The sequence below is a fragment of the Prionailurus viverrinus genome, chromosome C2, assembly GCF_022837055.1.
Source record: "Prionailurus viverrinus isolate Anna chromosome C2, UM_Priviv_1.0, whole genome shotgun sequence".
Lineage (NCBI taxonomy): Eukaryota > Metazoa > Chordata > Mammalia > Carnivora > Felidae > Prionailurus > Prionailurus viverrinus.
In genome coordinates this window covers 123,318,702-123,325,230 of record NC_062569.1, presented here as the reverse complement: position 1 = coordinate 123,325,230, position 6,529 = coordinate 123,318,702, and the positions used below count along the sequence as shown (strand labels likewise).

Below are 6,529 nucleotides of genomic sequence, written 5' to 3'. Positions count from 1 at the left end.
CATTTTCACATGTTGCTTAGGTGTTATGCTATACTACTGTGGCGTAATTGTATTTTCATTATTACAACTATCTCAACATTTTAATTTAACAGGTCCTCACTAGGCTGTAATCTCAGTAGCAGCACACATGCAATCCTTGTCTTTATATCTCTGGTAACTAATGCAGAACCTTAGACATAGTGCATGCTCAGGATACGTGAGCTGAATTAATATACATATTATACTCTGTTGCAATAGACATTCTGCCAATGCACTAAAAAGGTTAATTTTTATTTCAAGGTATTGTAAACAAATATGCTTTTTTGAAAATAAATTTATGTACTTTCATTCTCATGTCCTTTATTATGAGTAGTAATAAAAGTTGAAGTTGAATATCTTAGCTACTATTTAAAAAGTTTCAGGAAGGTAGCATTAATTGCCATATGATTATATTCAAACTTGCTGGACAGAAATTACTAAATTAAAATTTTCTTTACTGTTTATATTTTCTATTGTTTACCTTCTTAGTTGTCCAAGAATCCTTAGGAAACAGGTTGAAAACACTACGAAGTTACTTTTGCCCACATATGCCCACTTAAACATTTACCTATTGTTGAATGAATATGCTCAATTACCTGAATTTTCTATTTATAGATAATGTGTTGTAAATGGTTTGATTTTAATTCAACTCTGTTAATAACTGGAATGACGATAAAAGAGTAAGCATCACTCTACCTTTATTTTTTCCTTTAGTTTTATACAAAGTGAATAGAAATATTTTAAGAGTGACATTAACTTAAAAAAAAATTTTCTTAATGTTTATTTATTTGGGGGACAGGGAGAGACAGAGACAGACACAGAATCCGAAGCAGGCTCCAGCCCCTGAGCTGTCAGCACAGAGCCCAATGCAGGGCTCAAACTCATGAACTGTGAGATCATGACCTGAGTTGAAGTCAGATGCCTAACCAACCGAGCCACCCTAGCGCCCCAAGAGTGACTTTCACTTTCACCAGAAACAGAGGGGAAAAAATTGAATGCTATAAAATGTAATTAAATTACACACCCAGGCACAGACACACTGAGTCACCTTCCTATTTATTTTAGATTATTTCTTGTTGATGTTACTTTTTGTCCTTTTGCTAATATTCATAATATTCTTTTAAAATTGTAATGATAAATATAACCAATTCTAGCAACTTCTCTTTCTTTCTTTATATTTGTTTGCTTCTAAATTGATAACTATTTATGAAAAAGAAAAAAAGAAAGTAGTGGTTCATACTGGCTAGAAAAATATTTGAGACACATTCCCCATCAGGTTCCCCCAAACAGCTGTGCCACTACACCTCCATCCAAAACCCCTTGTCAAGTTCTGGGACTTTGCAGAGCGCAAAATGCCAACTGTGCTGGCCTGTGCCAGACTGTGGGGAAGTTGCCTAATGCTGATTCAGATCCAGTTGGAATTGTGTTTGAAAACTCCAAAATTCAGTACATTTTTTATTTTAAGAAGAAAACCACACATGCCTGTCCTCTTTTTCTTCATTATATGACTTCTGAAATGATATGAACTGTATTGAATAAGAATCACAAAATGAGCATCCTTACTGACATCATGTTTGCCATTTTGCAGCTTCCAGACCACAAAAATCTCATAATCTCTGGAATATTGGACCTCATCCATTCAAACATAATTATTTATCAAACTTTTTCTGGCAAAAGACTATAGTACATAGACGCCTAATTTGCACACATGCAAGCAATACACACATTCTGAGTTATTAAACACTTATTAGCTGTGTGGTAATCACTACAGTCAGTTATTCTGGTCAAGGTAGTGGTCTGTATAGATGTAGTGTCTATGAGAGTAGAGGCAAGTCTTAGAATAAATAAGTTTAATATATTAAATCACATAATATAATAGATCTTATGACTTTTTAAATAAATTTGAAGATATCATAATAAAGTAAAAAGAAATCAACAACAAAGAAATGCTGTAGATACCTTTAAAATACTGTTTCATCTTGAAGCAATTAAAAGAAAATCATCTACATTCATTAATATAGCAATGTTGTAATAGGTTTCTTAGGAAAATGAACCAGCTATAAAAATAGGACAAACATTTATCACAGAAAGTGTATTATCTGTAGCCTGATCTTATCACTTAGAAAAAAATAAAATAGAAAACATTAATTGAAATGATACTTCAAAAGTTGAAAAAGTTAACCATGAAGAAAATAGAAAATCAAAATATAAATTTGATTCTCTAGTAAGCATGAAATGTTTCAGTATTGAAAAACACAAAATATACTACTCACATTGGGTCATGTTATCTACTTAGTGTGCTGTTAGGATAAAAGCAATTGTTACAGAAGATAACGCTCCCCTTCCTCTGGCCTCAGTGGACACTGACTTATTGAATTTTTCTCCATTGCAAAGTTTTCACAGCCCTTTTCAGGCTGACATTGTGGAATCACTTTTTAAAAGTATTTTTGTATGAAAATTGTGTAAACGGTAATGATCTCACAGGGTAAATGTAAATGAAGTGTTAGCATATTTTGTGGTTCAGAGTAAATGTTGGTTAATTATTGTTTATTATTTTTAAAATTGTTATTGAATTTCACTAAAATGAATGTCTACTTTCACTAGTTAAATCAATTGCAGTAGGATATTAACTTTTGATAGTGCACACAGATCACCAGTGCAAAATCTAATCTAGGTCACTTTAACTGTCACAATTCACAGATAAAGTGGGAACTTGGAAGATTTTCTGTAAGCTAACTGAAAATTTTAAATTTCACGTATACACTTATAAATGCATGCCCCCTTTAGTTTTTCTTTTACTGGTGTTTTACAATAATCAGTGACATAATGGTTTGCAATCAGTAAAATTATAACGTTAGGTGGATATTAGGGATGATAATTTTTGAATCGATATTTTTAATAATTATGTCTAGGTTTTGTAGAACCTCTTTAGAAATTCAGTTGAGAGAATTTAATATTGATTTGAGGGACAGTCATAAGACTATAAATTGACCATTTTTCTTGGTTACATTAACAAAAGAAAGGAGCAAAAATCCTATATCTTCAATAAATATAATTGGTTTGTGAATACATAGATATATACGACATGCACATGCATATATTAATTTGTTTGCAAATAAAAGTTATTTCTATTCTATATCCTTTATTACATATGCTAAATTATTTAATTATAGAATTTGTGATCATATGAAAATCTTCCGGCATCTCCTTTTAAAGTACCAAGGAGAATTTAAGAATAAGTAACTTACTTTTAATGCATGTTTTGGCAACACTTGAGACAAAAGCAAAATTATAATTATAAATAAAATAAATCTCTCAGCAGGTATTTTATGATGCCAGGATTTTTTTTTCTAACAATATTTCAAAATGACAGGTCCTTCTACAAAGACAAGTGAAAGTGCCTTGATGGAGTAGGGTAACACTCATTGCTGTTCTTGTTACAAATCCCCCTCAGTTTCTCCAAGGTCCCAGTAGAGTCTACCAATATTAAATAGAACTAAATTTACCACACATCAAAGAGTTTACTAAATTTAGGGCTGGCTAGGGGCCTATGAAATTATTATTTTGTAGCCTAGTAACATACTCAAAATTAAATGCTAAGGAGAAAATTGCATAAGATAAATAAATAATAAGCAGAATAAGAGAAGCATGCAGAGAATCACTGTGAAATAATTTTATGATCTTGTGTCTCCAGAGACTCTTTAAACTCTCAGTGGTCCTAAAGAAGAGATTCTTCCAGCTTACTTTAGTTCTTCCTCAGCTTGAAATGCAGACTTGAATTATGATATGCAACGCCACTTATCTGTGAATATCCTAAATCAGAAGACAGAGAAAAGAGAAAGAGAAAATTGTTAATCCCATCAACTTTGGAAAGAAACAAGGAATTGTTTAAAAGCAGCTGGCAAGAGAAAACTCAAGTCACCTTCTGAGAAAGAAAGTTAACTGTCATGAGTATTTGATGTGTGACTGAAATAGGGAGGAGAAGCAGCAACAAAACTGGAGGGATTTTTTTCTACTCAATAGAACATCTGCTGTCATCCTAACAAATCAAAGTATTCGGGGAACTGGGATGGTTTAGGATTTATTCAAATGAATTAATACTAAGTAGAAAACCACCAAAAGATTGCCCAGCAATCTAGAGAAATATTGACAAAAAGAAGTTTATTTATTTGGATTCTTTTAGAGGGTAGAAAAGGGCAGTTTCATTATAGTTACCCAGTGTGTTGAAGCAGTTCTTACAACATAATCACTAAGAACACATAAAAATTTAGACAATGGAACTCCACTTATGAGACATTATACACTATTTGCATATTAATTTATGTAGCAATCATAACTGTTTTAAAATACAGTATCTTAAATATAGTAACATCTATGTAATGTTTTTGGAATGAAAGGATGCTTGCATGGCTTAACATTGTACCATGATATAAGTCTCTCCATTCTAAATAACAACTATGTAAGTACATATTCTAAGTTAGTTTTTGAAATTGGGAAAAATTAAAAATGTGCAATTAATTTGGTTGTATGAACTAATATGAATATTTAATACATTTTATAGTGCTCAAAGTAAAGTTTTAATATTGCCCAGATGTTTTAGAGTGCACAGCCGTGTATTTTTAAAGGCAGCCATCCTGCCATGTTAAATCACAATTTCTTTTTTAAGCTAGCCCTAACAGACACTATCCAATTAGAAGCACAAATAAGCGAACTACAATTTTTTTTTTTTTTTTGAAAGAGACAGAGAGAGAGTGAGCACTTGCCCAGGGAGGGGCAGAGAGAGGGGGAGAGAGAGAAACTTAGGTAGGCTCCATGCCATTAGCGCAGAGCCCAGTGAGAGGCTCTATATAACCCAGGTGAGATCAAGACCTGTGCTAAAATTAAGAGTTGGATGCTTAACTGACTGAGCCATCCAGAAGCCCCACATATTTTTTTAAATTGTAATACTGTTGATATCTGATCAACATCAAATGGTTTCACTGTAATGTGCAAAAGTCGCATGCAAATATTTAATATTAAAGCCTATTTTTAATGATTGCTGGTTCCTACTTAGTTCCTGTATCATTATTGTTGAAAGCAATATTTCTTGCATTCTTTTCTGCTAGGCATATGGGATGATGACACTTCTCTGTCCCCTTGAAATTTATATGACTTACTTTTGTCAATGAAAAATAAACCAATGAAAAGTAAAGCAATTCTTGGTAGAAATACATAAGAATTAGTATGATATTCTCCAGTCTCTCTTCTTCTGTCGTCCTGATTATGGAAATAAAGAATTCTGGATTCTGGATTCTCCCTTGATGTGGATTGTTAAGATGTCACATTGAAAAGAATAGACCTAGAAGGACACTCATATTCACAACTGATTTGATGAGTAAAGTGTAAAGATTAATTATTAAACTACAGAGGTTTTGAGGTTGTTTGTCAGCTTAGTGTAACCTAACTTAACCTGATTCATTAAATTTTCTTTTCCCTAATGCCTGCAACTGGATGATGTGAGTCCTAGCCCACTCCACTGACTAACTTCACATGTTTAAAGTTATCCTATTTCCAGAGAGAAGAGGTACAAAGGACACTAGTTTAAAATCTGTCAGAGGGGCGCCTGGGTGGCGCAGTCGGTTAAGCGTCCGACTTCAGCCAGGTCACAATCTCACGGTCCGTGAGTTTGAGCCCCGCGTCGGGCTCTGGGCTGATGGCTCAGAGCCTGGAGCCTGTTTCCGATTCTGTGTCTCCCTCTCTCTCTGCCCCTCCCCCGTTCATGCTCTGTCTCTCTCTGTCCCAAAAATAAAATAAAAAAAATAAAAAAAATAAAAAAACGTTGAAAAAATCTGTCAGAAACATCTAGCTGCATTTAGTGCTTTGGTGAACATAATTTAAGTAACAAGCTTAATGCTAAGTTATTTATTCACAATCATGACAAGATTAGTCTTTGTTTTCCAGGGCATATGTTCTAGAGACAAAGCAGATGAAAACAAAAATGAATTGGTTTGATACAATGTAGTCACTGCTTTAATAGAAATATATGCAGAGTGAAAACAGACAGGAAGAAATCATGTCTCTGCCTGAGGGAGTTACAGGAAATTTTATGGGGTAGAATAGGTTTGGGGATAGTATACAGAATCTGAGTATATTCAAGCAATGAGAATATGCAAAAGCCTGACAATGAATATGTGAATTCAGGACAAGTTTGTGGTTAAATATTGCTAAATACAACACAGAGTAGTTATCAAGACAGGTAAGGTTGGACAGCTGGAACAGGCCATAACACAATGAATCATATAGTCCATGTGAAGTGTTCCATATGTTTATAAGTGAGAAACTCTGAAAGAACATGAAGTCAAAATTGAGATGATCAGGTTGCACTTTAGAAAAAAAAAACTGGTTGCTAAATTTAGCATTCATTAGAATAAAGTGAAACATTGTAAACCCAATAGAAAACTAGAGATTATAGAAAAGGAGAGCAATGGAGATGCAGAAAAAAGGAATGAACAGAATAATATTCTGAATGGAG

General features: G+C 33.3%; 1 long non-coding RNA gene across 1 annotated transcript in view; it reads right to left on the bottom strand.

The window, feature by feature from the left end:
- Window positions 1-3,716: 3,716 nt before the first annotated feature.
- Window positions 3,717-6,529, bottom strand: part of LOC125175631 (uncharacterized) — a 41,293-nt gene continuing 38,480 nt past the window's right edge. Inside the window, exon 4 of the long non-coding RNA XR_007155907.1 lies at window positions 3,717-3,831. This is a non-coding gene — a long non-coding RNA (uncharacterized LOC125175631). The remainder of the gene's footprint in view (window positions 3,832-6,529) is intronic.